Source organism: Chaetodon trifascialis, chromosome 13 (assembly GCF_039877785.1).
Source record: "Chaetodon trifascialis isolate fChaTrf1 chromosome 13, fChaTrf1.hap1, whole genome shotgun sequence".
Taxonomy (NCBI): domain Eukaryota; kingdom Metazoa; phylum Chordata; class Actinopteri; order Chaetodontiformes; family Chaetodontidae; genus Chaetodon; species Chaetodon trifascialis.
This window is the reverse complement of record NC_092068.1, coordinates 15,883,125-15,897,763: the sequence shown is the minus strand read 5'-3', so window position 1 is coordinate 15,897,763 and position 14,639 is coordinate 15,883,125.

Sequence of the window (14,639 nt, the reverse complement as noted above, 5' to 3'; positions counted from 1 at the left end):
CGCCAACAGTAACTGGAAAAAATGGCCTGGGTACATCTTTTGTGTTCATCAATATTCACTCATTCATCGTGTGTCCTGGCAGCTGAAATGTCGACAAGCACGGCGCAATGGATGGGCCAGAAATCCACTTTGTCTGAAATTGAGTTTGGAATTAAAATAGAACAATCCCCAATTTTTCTGGACCGGAGGCAGAGCCATACATTTCACTTAGCGACTGAAAACTTTTCAATTTGTGCGGCAGGTCTTCAACAGAACCCAGCCATTAAATAGGTCAAGGATGGATGTACCCAGGCTACATTGCTCTCTGAGTCAAACAAAGAAAGTTGGGAGCACGTTTGCAAAACATCATTTGTTTCACACAAAAGGAAATGATTGCAACGAGGGCTTTAAACACATAAGCAAGTAATGCATTGAATAGATGTGGGGGTTAGGGTTTTCTAAAGCGGACAATAAACGCCATGCAGGAATAGCAGCTAAGTCCTTTCAAAGCCGTTAGCTCCGAAAGACGACTAAAAATGGAAAATCCGAAATGCCACGACACATATTTCCAGTACAATGTGTAGTCACTGGAAACAGATCCTTGGGTGGGATTCATCAAGGCCGAATACAACGATTATCACCACATGGTGACTTTGACAAAGCTGGCCCTGATCTGACTCACTGACCTGGTCCTGCATGGGTCACAAAGTAAGTAAAAGTTTATGACACAGAGGCAGCGAACCTCTGCACATGTCTCTGTTCCAATCTGTGTCTGGGAAATGTGGTCATATCTGCCAGGATCAATACAACGCGCTGATATGTTTTTAATCATGCACAATTGATGCTGATTTGCATCCATCATTTTCATGGTGGATGCACATAGCTGCTCAAAGCACATGTCCACTCGTGGGGTCAGTGATTTCTACTGTTTCAATATGAATTAGTCTCAGTTTTTTTTTCTGTCGCCATGATTTTCTACAGTTGTGTCTTTTATATCTGTTTTTAATAACTGATAAAGTGAGCCAAGCACTTTTAAATAACTATATGACATTTGGAAGGATATTCATCCTTCAAATGTGTATATATTATATAATTTATCCTCCTTTGGAGCTCTGTGACTATCATATTTATATTTGAAGACATATATTCTAGTGCCTACCTTTGAGAACATGTCCAACTGAAGCTAATCCCTTTTTGCCCCCTGTTAATCCCACCCTCCCAAAGCCACTTATTAATGATCTCCCCCTGAAAGGTAAATCAATTATATAACGACGACAAAAGAACCGTTTTGTCATAAAATGGTAATTAGTTTGGGTCCTGACCTCCCTCTTGGCACCTCGACTCCCCCAGCTGAGGACCGGGGCAGGTCCGCAGTCCACACTTAACGACAGGCAGGCGTAACACACTGGCTGAGCATTGTGGGGCCTTTGTCTTCATTCAGGGGGAGATGAAGTTCTCGCCGCCACGTTTATCAATCACGGAGGGGCTCCAGCTGTTCCACAGGCTTCGGCCTGGCTTCAACAGCCGGCCTAACAAATTGTCTGTGAATAGTAAGGAAAAGGGACCCCCAGCACACACGCAAACAACATTAGCATCGACATACATGCACAGCCACATACAAGTGCGCAGAGCAGCCTCACATGAACACCATCACACCATTCCCTTTGACTTTACACGGAGACACACCAGCACGAAAACAGACTAAAGCGTTCGTCGCACGTGCAGATGCACCGAAGTACATAATGCCTCCCATTGTTCACGTCTGGTGACAAATGTTTCTCCACAGCCTTTTCACAGACACGACCAACCCTGCCGTCTGCTCGGTGCAATTACAAGATGGATTAACAGCTCTTTCTAACACTGTCATCATCACCTTGCATGCCTTGAAGGAATCTGAGGATGCTGCATTCCTGGATGGGAATCACGTCCAATTACAGCTTAATGAATGAAGGAGACACATATACTACTGAACAAATCAGGCATACTGAAGCCACTCTGAGTGCACTTACAGTTCTGTCTATAGATCCTAAGTATTGATGGCTCAGCATGTCAAAGATCAACTGCAAAATCAAATCCTGCAAGTAAAGAATTATGATTGTATGTTAGCACGAATGATCGGTGGGCTTCCACCGAATTGAAACGTTACTCGTGCCAAAAATATAGATAGATGAACATATGAATTAGCTGTTCTCCAAGGTCAAATGGTGATTGCATTGTTACTCTCACATGCCACGGTGTCAAAGCAATCCACACTCTCACTTTTTCATCATATTCTGCACATCAACAAAATAGCAAGAGAATGAAGCGAAGGAGATAAAGGGAGAAAGAGAAGAAGAATGGAGAGAGAGGGAGAGGGAGAAGGAAGAAGGAGAAAGACAGAGGGATACAAATTGATCGTTTGGTGGCTAGATCAGTCATAGTCATCCTGGGCGGATGGATGAATGTCTTTGATGGCCACTGCAGGTTCAGGCAGGGAGAGTGTCTGAAAACAAGAGAAATTGGTTTGGGCCCTCGGGAGGGGAATCAATGTGTGAGGGGCATGTAAGTGCTGTAGTGTTGTTTTGTGCAGGGCTATGGGGGTTGTCCAAAGTTTGAGGAGTCCTGAATGTGACAGCAGAACTCTCTTTTGAAATGTCCATGTTTTGTTTCCTTCTTTCCAAAGAAAAACTTTCTTGTTGAAACGTGGAGACTTTTAGGACCCGTTTCCAATTTTTTGGGACATCTAGTAGCAGATTTATGACACTTGGACATCCCAGTTGTGCTGTATATCACAGTGTTTCTTCAAAAGAGGCTGTTCCTGTAGGTTACATGTAACAGTAGAAGGATATAAACATTATTTTGAAGAAACAAAGACAACACAGCAGGCTGCTGTTTGACAAGGTACACCCAGAACTACAAACACTGCATGGCGAGCATCTCGACAGTGAACCACGATTAAACCAAGATTAGACTGAGGCTGCTTTTGTTTTCATCTATAGTTTAATATAATCAAACTGTGATGCCCATCCCTCTGACACTGGATCTGAATGTAATGAGAAAATTCATAGTTATTAATACAATAACAAATGTCTTATTTTTCTCTCTCTTTGTGGACTCAAACAAGGAAATCCATACAAAAACCCTGTGTAAAATCAGAATAAATTAAATGTATGGAAAGATTTTGTTGTTATTTGACAAAAATACAACATTGTGATAATATTACAAAAGATAACATCACCACGTCTGGTAGGGTAAGGTAATTTTTAATTTTAATTTCAGTGACAGTGCATATGTTGATCTGAAGCTGTGTACACAAATACAGCTGTACCTGAACATCTGGAGAATCCAGATCTTTCAGGCCACAAACAGTCAACAGAAGCTGTATGTGACCCCATGGTTGAATTGTTTCCTGTAGTTTAATTCATGACAAATATGCAGTTCTAATCTGTCTAAATATGTCTAAGGGCTATTTAAGTATAACACAGACACTGGAGCTCACATTAACTTTTACTCTCAGCTTCCTCCTCTGACACCTGCTGTCCAGCAGGCCTGAGGAGGTCAGCAGCTGGCCCAGTCACCATATTTCATTTTTTTCTTTTATGGAAAATCTTGCAGCTCCAAATGATGTCCCTTCCTCTCCTTCGGGTTGTAGGGCTGCAGTTTTTAAGCTTTGACCAGAGCTGATCGAGCAGCTGGTTGCATGCTTCAGGTGGTGTTGCACTCACGGTAAAAGAGCCAAAATATAATTTCCCTATATGTGGGAAGCACCGCTGTACTCACAGGGTTCTTTCACGCTGATGGCAGCCGCTATCTCATTCACGATGGCAGTAATAGAGTTTTATTAACTGATTAGTCTCTATTTTCAGGGTGGAAACAAGAATCAAAATCTCATGCTCGTTAATGAGGCCATTGTGACTTGAACAGTTATGTCTGCTGGATTATGATTTTTCTGCCAGATAGTCTCTTTGAACGATGATGCAACCGACTGTCAAGTCGACTGTGCTCTGGTAATGAGTCATATGACAACTCCTGGGGTTTCTCCTAACTATCCAGGCAAATGTCAGCAGTCTACCCCCCATTCCCTTTGATGACCTATTAAATATTATGAGGACCCCCTCCTGTGTGCACTGTAGTCTCACTCATATCAAGATGGTGTTTAATGCCCATGAGACAAACAACAGACAGATTAAAGCTATTATACCCTGCTGCACTCCCACATTCACCCTCTACAAAGTGGAGTTGTGATGAGTTGTTTAATAGTTTTGTGGCTTAAAACCAGTTTATGCAGTAAAGCACAATGCTGGGTTATAAAGGACATCGGAGAATTTATATTACAGCGATCTTACAAAACAAAGGGAGACTTACTGACCTCTGCAGCGGCTCCGTCTCACAGCGCGTTGCTGTTAGACAGACTCACCTCCCTCTGATCCAGCAGTTGTTATTAATAAAGCTACTGAAACCTAATCAACTTCAAATACTGCTTGTCAGACAGACATTATTAAGACAAATGATGATTTTATTCTCTGCTGAATGACAGACTTCAAATTTCCCGAACATGGTCATTTTCTGGCTTGTGAGTCAAGTGCAAGGAGCTAATTATATGACGATCTGAGCAAAAATAACTTCTCATTTTCAAGAATAATGGGAAAGAAATGTTATAGATTAATGGCACTATTTATCTTTTTTAAATTTCTGTCTTTCTCTGGTGATGGCAGCGCTCCCCAAGGAAAATATTCATAAAATGAAATTGAAGTCATAACTTAATAGGTTATTAAAATTTTTGAATGCATATCACTTCTCCTTTTGCGGCGCTGTAAATTTAAATTGAAGTTTGTGGCGTTCGGAGACACCGGCAGGAGTTTTTTATGGTGGCACAAGAGAGGGAGGACATGCATCTCTGTCAGTGGGGTATTTGCTATTCTAATTTTATGGCAGGCCAGATTATCAGGCGGGAATGTCAGTGTGCGCAGGCAGACTGCTGACAACACCTCAGCCCTCAGCCATGTGTTTCCATTAGAGAGAGCCAGCGTCCAGGGGCTTGTTCCCTCAATTTTTTTCTATTTCTGTCTTTTATCTTGATTTAAACAGAGACTTTCTGCATATTCCTCTCCTGTCATTCCTCGCCCTCCCTTGCCTCCACCCCTCGCACTTCTCTCTTTCTTCCCTCTTTCCCTCCCTTCAGATCTGCTATTTTCCGTAGTCTCACTCCCCTTTCTCTCAACCGTTACTCCTCAAGGGGGGCGGAGGTCTCAACAGAGACAGAGAGGCGCTACACAAATCTCAGGGGGTCGAGGTGTAGAGCAAGTGAAGGTGGGATACCTATCTTTAGCCTGCTATCTATGTATGGACACAGTGCCAAAGAAGGTAAGATGTATGGAGGTGATTGAAAGAGAGAGAGAGTGATGGAGGCAGAGGGGTCCATCATCTCAGCTGGATGGGTGGGAGGGGATTTTCTCCTCAAGGTCAGGGGGCAAATTTATTTATTTCCCTGGAAGTTACAATGAAATTTTACTGAGTACTTTGCTCTGATGATGAGAGAGATCAGTGGCCATAAATTTGTCTTGCCATTTGGTTGCCAGTGATGAACCATTTATTATGCCGCCTTCAAGGACACAGCATGGTATTTGTATGATGGTGCTATTCTATGTAATGATATCCATTTCATTGTGCCATATAACACAAATGAGAAAATTAAGAATAAAACTGCTCGGTGCAGAGCAGGTCTAGCTTTATTCATAGCTATCTAATGGGATATGTACAGTAAATGTCACATGATATTTGTGATGCCCTTGTCCTGGTTTTACAGTAGCGGTTAAAATGTTGATGTTGTCTTGCCTTCGAAAAAAAGTACCAAGGGCTTTTGGGAAGTGCGGCACAGGCAGGTGAAGAGCATGAGTTTTGGTGGATCAGTGTCTTTATTTTTGCTGTGAATTTGTTCTTGGATGAATAAAATGATAAGAAATTAGCTCCGTAAACAACAAATTAAGCTCATGTTAGGTTCCTCACGTTGATTATGTACAAAGAAAAGGACTCTTGACTGCACATTTTCCCCTTTTTGTGCAGCCTCTCAACACACAACAGACACCTCCAGGATCCCTCAGAGGGCATGATGAACTAATGCTCTTTATTGATTGGCCATTTAAAAGGCTCTTGTAGCCTTGGGAGTATGTTAATGCCATGAGGCCCTTTCCCCCGCTGCCCTGTGGTCCCCAGGGCCCTTGTGTGTATTCCTCAGTGGGCTATCATGGGGAGTTCATTAATGGTCAATTACTAATATCTGAAGAGGCTCATTGTGTTACGACGAGGCCGTAACTGGGCATCTGTCTCTCCTGCTTTGCAAACAGACAACACAGGGGCTTTTATTACAGCGGGATCACACACTTCAGGCTACAATGCTGAAAGGAACGTGTTAGGGATAAAGAACAACATCCCATTATTTCAGTGTTTGTAGCTCTTATGTGGATTTAATGTTATTTATTTGACTTCTTATTTCAAGTGATATGTGTGTCGTTCTTGCAGAGGGGCTTGCAGCCATAGCTCTAGGATTTTTTTCCTCAGTAATTTTCGATTTCCGTTTAGTGATTGTGCATGGTGGAAACCTTAAAGTATAACATATTGGAGCGCTCACACGATCTTGACCTGTTTATGCGAGTAGACTTGATAGGCTGTCTGGCCCCAAGTGGGAAGAGCCCCCTGCACGAGGCGACGCATCCTTTGACTGCCGGGTGATATTTGTGGATAATAAAAGGAATAAATCAGACAATGGAGCTGAATATTTCATTTGTTATCCATATTCCTTATGGGAAAATGATACAGAAATGTAAAAACAGCAATTTCCCACCAGCCCCTGCTGGGATTGTGCCAGAGCAGAAGGGCTGTTTTCATGTCTGAAGATAAAGTGCATCTTTACCAGCCTATTCTCTCTGGTATAAATCTAACAGGCAGCTTATACATTACCTGTTCCAACATAGTTCTGCATAAATATGTTATTGTAATATGTCATTATTTCCAAGTATTCTCCTCTTCTCACTTCCTGTCTGTCAACATGTCTCTTTCTCTATATATATCTGTCTCTCCTCCCTTCCTTTAATGTCCTATATCCACTCTCCAGAGGACAATATTCAATCTCTGGGACTTTGGGGTCGGCAGGATAACTTGTGATGACATTATAATGACCTTCACTTTTTGCTCCCCCTGGTGATAGATCCCCTGAGTTATCTCTCTTTGCTGAGAGGTGAAGATTATGTGAATGAAATGGGCCCGTGAAGCGATAACCACCATGCATTGTGGGCACTCGGCTGCTTTACAAATGGAAGAAAATAAACACAGTAGAGGAGAGGAGAGGTACTGTGTTCAACTGGCTTCGGTCCCAGACTCAGTGAAAGTTTGGAATGTAGTTTTGAACATATCCCAAAGCTGATAAGAAGCTAATCAGGCAGCACATTAAACGAAAAGTGATACTGAAAGGAGTCTCTTATCAACATGAATTCATGAACAATGAAATTTTCGCCACCTTAAATCAACAGTAGTTTCACACTTCAACATGCTGATTTCAGCTTTGAGAAAATCATGCTCAAATTTAAATATTGAAGTTTAAAAAGTAGAAGACTTTTCTTTTTAAAAATTGAAACTTTTGATGTTGTTTTTGGCGTTCTATGCCCACAATGCATGTAAGGCTAAATGCACACAATAAACAACAGTAAACTGTGCAGACATCTGAAGCCAAGAAAAAGGCCTATTTGGTGGGCTTCTTATGCCAACTCAGCACTCTGTCCCACAGTGCCCCGTCCCATCTGTCAGTGGACCCTTTAGTGCCGTGGAGCATGGGGGTGGCAGGGGCTGAAAGCAGGGCAATTGGGATCAGTCTGTATCCCACTGCCATTATCAGTTTTGCCCTGACAACACATCTACTTTTCACTTTCACCCCAGAAATGGGGGAGGCGGAGGGGGCCTTCACAGAGGCAGTGGCAAGAGCAGGAGATGATGGACATGAAAATGAGCTTCTTTTTCCCCCCTTCACTGAGCGGATGGAAGAAAATGTGGTGTCATATCTTGTCAGAGGTTGGCTCCTGGCCATGAGGATATTCATGCTGAAGTACGTCCACCTCTCTGCTTCTGATTTCACTATTAAGCAAGATGAGCAGGCGGAAAGTGCTGCTCGTTACGCAGAACTTTGTAAAACATCACAAATTCATCATAATACTCTGGGTTGCAAATGTCTGCAGAAACAACAGCAAGGAAGCTCGACATGGTCAGTTTGTTCAACTTTGACTTTTTGTTCGACTTCCTCAACAACAGTTTAAATTGGATTACAACTAATTTAAGTTTGCAGTTGTATTTGCGTGGAAAACATTACTGCAATGGCTTTGTCTTCCCCCTCCAGCAAGTGTCAAATAGGCAAATCACTATGTTTTCCATCCTTCTGTTATAATGGGGTTTTCTTAGTGTCCAATGCAGACCTTGAAATAATAGTTGCAATAATATTGGCCTTGTTTTGTTACAAGTGTGTCGTGCTTTGTGTTTAGGCTTTAATGCTCCTTAATATATCTAGATGAATTCTGTTACACATTTAAGCTAACTGTGGCACAATGTAACAAATGGAAACAGTTCACATCTATGTTATTGCCATAGAAAAAGTGTAATGTTTCCAGAGGAATTCTCAGGTGTGTGCAGTCCCATCCATGGACGTGGCGACAACCACAGGTTCAGTTTACACCTCCAAACCTGAGTCAAAACATACAGCTTTTTCTAATTCAATAGGATTATATTAGTATTTATTTTATTACTCTGGATGTGTATCCATAACTGTTTCACAGTCAAATATAGCGCACAAGATCTGAATTTGCACATCTTATTCCGTACAAACCTGATTCATTAAATGTAAGATAAAATGCAGTAAAAGTGGAACTACAGCTTCTGTAGATTCAGTTTTTCCTGTGTTTTCTCACAGACACCACAGGTACAGCTTTTTAACACTGCGACCCAGCTGAAAGATTTAAATCTACAGTGGGCAGAGGTGTGAGCGAGGGGCCGCTCTCCTGATCATTGATGACCGCCAGGCCTCTGGTGATATGTGGGCCCTCCGAGCTCCGGTGGCCCCACCACACCACACCCTGGGGTGCAACAAATATCAGCATTGTAATTTCACGCCTGTGATTATTATCGCGAGCTCTATCTCTGACTGGGAATCCTCCACCCATCCTCTTTAGTCCTCCCAGCTGAGATACTGTTTAACAGCCTCTCCCCTGGACCTGTGCACTCAGACACACACACACACACACACACACACACACACACACACACACACACACACACACACACACACACACACACACACACACACACACTCACTCAGACACACACACATATGCATGTACGCACACACAAACACCCACAATGTTTTAATGTCTGCCCTCCACGGGCCCGTTTTAGGCTTTCTCATTTCTTCTTCTCCCATCTTCTGTTAATTCACCACCATCTGCCTCAGCATCTGTTTGAGGAGCCAGAAAAAAGTGTCTGCCATGCCGGAGAAACTCTATGCTTTTTCTCTCTCTTGTTTTTTTTTTTTCCCTGCTTTTCTCGATTCCTCACCCTCTTGCCCATTTAAATGCCAGTGGCAGCATCCTCTTCAGTCTTTGTCTGGCCTTCTGCTCCACCCACTCTTCCAACTGGCCCTGATTTAGCATAATCTCCAAAAACCTTGAGCCCTCCCCCTCAGCCTTCTCAAAATGCACGCACACACACACACACACACACACACACACACACACACACACACACACACACACACACACACACACACACACACACACACACACACACACACACAGGCAGTCACATTCTCTTTATATCAACGCACCTTATTAATGTACAGTCAACAGGAACATGCAGTCATTTCATTCATAACTAATTATTTGACAAAGAAATCCAACTTCTTGTGATGTGACACAAACAGCATGTGGGAAATATTAATGAAATTAGCAGGATAACAATGATTTTCATCACACATCACGGGAAAAGGTGAGTTTTATGAGGAGGATTAGAGGAAGAGGCTACCTGCTCCTCACCGTCATCTCCACGCCGTTAATCCGTCCATCCCTGCTCTATATTTAACTGCTTCCAGAGCCCTTTTCCTCCCAGTGCTTTCTTTCCGCCTCCTGCCTGCCCTCCTATCTTCCTTCTCTCCTTTGAGGTTTTAGGCAACAATAGGACTGTCCACTCCACAGCCAGCGTGAGCCACAGGATCCGTCCCTGCCAGAAGAGATTACAAGCATTCCTCAGCCAGGCCGTAGTTGTCGTGGAGACCTGGGATGCTGGGAGGACACTCTTCTGAACATGTCTGTGACTTAAGGTGGAATTTGTCATTGTTTGGATTGCTGCGGGGATATTTATAAACTGCGAGTCGTTTTTGTTGGAGAAGAACAAACCTCAAAATGTATTTTAGTACCTAAGCATCACAATTAGCTGCCGCACTTGGCTGCAGGCGATTGAGCATATTCTTACAGTCTGTGAGTAAGAAACACAAATTTAGCAATATTTGAAAGTTTAAAAAGCTCCTTTTTGCTCTATATAGACAGATTTTTATTTTTAGTGTTTGTTACCTCAGGTTAACTATTTAAGCATATTTATGCACATAACTGCACGCAGGCAGTGAGAAAATTCCTTTTCTTGTTTCCTCTGTAACTACCACAGCTGTAATTTGCATTTAATCAGGGAAAATTGTGCTGCTTGATCACAGCTTTAAATGATAAAGACAGTATGACGGCGACAAATACCACAATATCATTTGTCTTTAAAGCACACATCCACACCTCACTCTATTGGTCTATTTCTGTCCCTAATTCTTTCTCTTTCTTCCTGTTGTGTTTACATCTTGGGGGTGACACGCGTCCAGTCAGGCCCGCTGGGACCTGCAGTGTTTATTTAGCAGCTCTTAGAGACAGCAGTAACACTAACCCTTCAGGCCTTGCCACAGGCGAGAGGTATTAGAATCATCTAATTAAATACAGGGCTGGACGTCTTCTACGCCCTGCATCCCCTCAGGCCGACATGGATTGGACAGCTTTGTGCAATATGCTGAAACATATGGGGCGATGCTCGGGACCCTGAATAGACATGTGATCTTTGACACCACAGCCACTTCAGATAATTGTGATTATAATAATTTCTTCTTCTTGATCATCATTGCACTATTATATTATCCGGCAATTCTGTCTGTGGGCAATGATTTCTTCCTCCCTCCCTCCCGCCCTCCCTCCCTCCCTCTCGTTCTCTCATTTCCACGTTCTCTGTGGGGAGCTTTTGTCTGATAAGTTGTCACATTAAGTGCTAACTTTTGGGTGATCGCTGGGCTTTTCTTTCTATCTCTTTATGGCCAGACCCTCTAATAGCTGTCCTGCGGCAGCGCCTGAGGCAATCATGTTAGAAATAAACAGGCTGACACAGTCATTTACTCAAATCGTCCCTACACTATTCACAACCCTCCCCTGGTGATGATCCTTCGAACAACAATTATTTCAAATGTCAAAGATCCAAGCCTTCGGGGCATAGACAAATGAACATTAAAAATCTATTACCAAACACTTTAAAATATATATGTAGGCTTTCTTTGTTTTTCTAAAAAAAGATTACAATGGAGAAAGCCTGTGAAGCCAAACTTGGGCAAATTCAGAAAGAAAGACACATTACAGCGTTAAATGAACATTCATTTTGGCAAATTCTCTCTATTTATGATGCGTTATGAGGCCATATGTCACTGGTGCTGCAGAAAGCTCTGAGGTGATGGAGTTTGCCCACACAGAGGTTTGTGTTTGTGTTTCATCTCCTTGCTTCCTTTTGTTTCACGTGACTCCATCCGGAGGGCTGGCCTCTGATTTGCTGTCACACTGAGCTGTTCTACATGACCTCTCATAACCTCATCTCATCTCTCCGAGGACTCCCAGGAACCGTCGGGCGACCCTGCTGATGAGATGAAGATATTTCCACCTCAGCCAACTGAAACCTTTGGGCGATAATGGTTTTTGAGTGATCACAATAGTCTGAGTTTGACCCTCCTGATTCACTGGATTTCCATATTTAAAGTTAAGCAATGAGAGAAATGAAGAAAATTCATGAATGAACAGAGAGAAAAAAGTGCGGCTGATTGAAGTTGTCCCCCTTTGTCTGCAGAGTTGCTTTGTTCAATCACTTCCTGTTTTGCCTTCTTGTAGGTGAATTGTCCAGTTAAGATATACAAGCCTAATATAAAAGCATTGCTTGCAGTATCAATCTATTCCATGTGATTGCCCCTCATGATGGGCACAAAATCCATCCAGTGATAATGGCATCCATCTCCGCCTTTATATTGCGTGTATTTGTTACCTTTGGCCCAGTAGCAATAAATCCAATCTAGTCTCCTGGATGTGGACCGCTGACCACTGCGAACTGGTCAAGGAGAGTGGCTACAGTTCATTTCACATCAACACCCGGCACGATTACGGAGAGATTAAATACCCCCTCCATCCTACTTTGCAGCGTCTCTCATTCATAAACACATACATATTTTATATCTAATGCAGACTTTTTAGTGCCAGGAGCATCTACTCTGGATTAGTGGAATTAATTTAACTCACATTTCATTGTTTAATAAGTCTCTGAAATGAAATCAACACCAAAACGGACTGCGACATCACGAGCATTAACTCCACCTCTCACCATTGAACAAAACCTCATGAAATTTATCCCCAGATGGACACATTTCTCTCAGGTCCTCCATTTCTTTTGCATTACTTTAATAAGTGTCTTGCTTGCTGTGATTTAACAGCATTATCCTCTGTATCTCACCCAAGGTTAACTAACTGCTCCAGGCCTAATCTACAGTGATGTAAATGCAGGCAGTTTTTAACGGCCAAATAAAGGTTCATATTTAAAAAAAATATTTTTAAGTTTTGCCCCAGAACTTTGCCAGTACAATGAATCAGTCCGCATGAAAACTAAGTCTTACTGTAACTGTGACTGTCACGTATTTATCAAAATAGTTGCACACAACAGTTAAAGTTGCACAAAAGCCCCTTTGCAACTCCTGCAATAAATAATGTCTAATAATGAGATGTCATGTTGGCTCATGTTGACTGCTATCATTTTGTAATTGTCTAATGGCCACAGATGCTGGCCAAAGTTGGACTGTACACAAATTATTTACAGGATATTTACAGTAATGTGAAACACTCATGTCACTAAACTTAAGTAAATATTAACATAAATATTGAATAGTTCTCTTTGTTTCAGCATATTTTATTTCATGTTTCTATAGTCAAATCTTGATTATTCAAAGAGTCAGTGGTAACTCCACTACAGTGGCAAAATACTTCAAAAAGAACTGAACACGGTGTGGTTTGGACCCATAAAGACACTTTATAAGTTCATGATTTTACAGCTGAATAACAATTTCATGCTGGATGTTAGATGACCATTGAAAAAAACAAATATATTTATTCTGCACAGAATTTGAAGCTCTGTAAAAGAAACTCAACTCGTGAGCACCCAGGACTCTCATCAGCAGTGATTCCTTCAACTGATCACGACCATCCCCAGGGAGCTCTAAGTGGAGCAGATGGTAGACAAATAGCCTGTAAGGGGGGAAAAATTAAGGAGTTTTACAGGATTTTCATCAATTACCCTGGCTAATGTATCAATATAGAGTAAAAAAATGTTATTTGTAATGTTTTTGACAGCACCATCAATATATTAATAACAGCAATGTAAAACATCAATCTTCATTTTCCAACTTTCTAAAGGATGTTCCTTAACAACACCGCACCTGGCAGTAAAAAGTTGTATTCTCGCTCTCATAAGGGGCCCAGTCTTCATTTGCATGTATCATGCAATCATCTCTGTCACAGCCTTCATGTTGGGCCTCCAGTACATTCCATAATAGCAGGCAATGAGCGAGTCATTGTCCTGCATTAGCATGTTACGGTACAAGGAGTTAAAGAGCCCAATTTCATCTCTGCCCCACATCCTTCTGATGGGATTGGCTCTGATGGGCTTGTGTGTTAGAAGGCTGGTTGCTAGCTTCATAAAGGATGATATGAGTGTGTCATGGCTTCATAAAACAGTAAGACATGCTTTTTGGTGCCTGGAGAGATTACTAAACTCAGACCTATCACAAAACAATCCTTCTGTTTTACCCTTTAAACACAGAAACATTTGAGGCTGAGTTGGGTGCAGCATGTCTTTGTTCTGCTGTAGAGCCTGCTGTAAATAATGTCTGACTGGCATCCACTAGTTAAAGCTATGTAGCTAACAAAATGTTGGGATCAACCAAAATGATGCATTGTTAATGGAGCTTCATGAAAATAGCAATAAATAAAATAATTAGACAACTGTGCCAGTAGATTAAGACAAGTGACACATTCAAAATGCAGGATAGAGCTGAAAACTACACAGTAGATGAGTTTTTACACTTTACAGATACGAGAAAATAACAAATTCAGTAACTCACAGGAGTTAAATGTGAATTTGTTACGGACTATTTTCAGCTGCGGATTTGAGCAAGGTGTACGTGGGATAAACTCAAAAATGTCATGCAGTGCAACAATGTGGCTCACTGATAAGAGTGTCTGGACAACAGAGGAAATGAATAAGCCATATCAAATGGATACCCAGACAATACTAGTTAGTGTCATTTTTTTGTGAGTTTT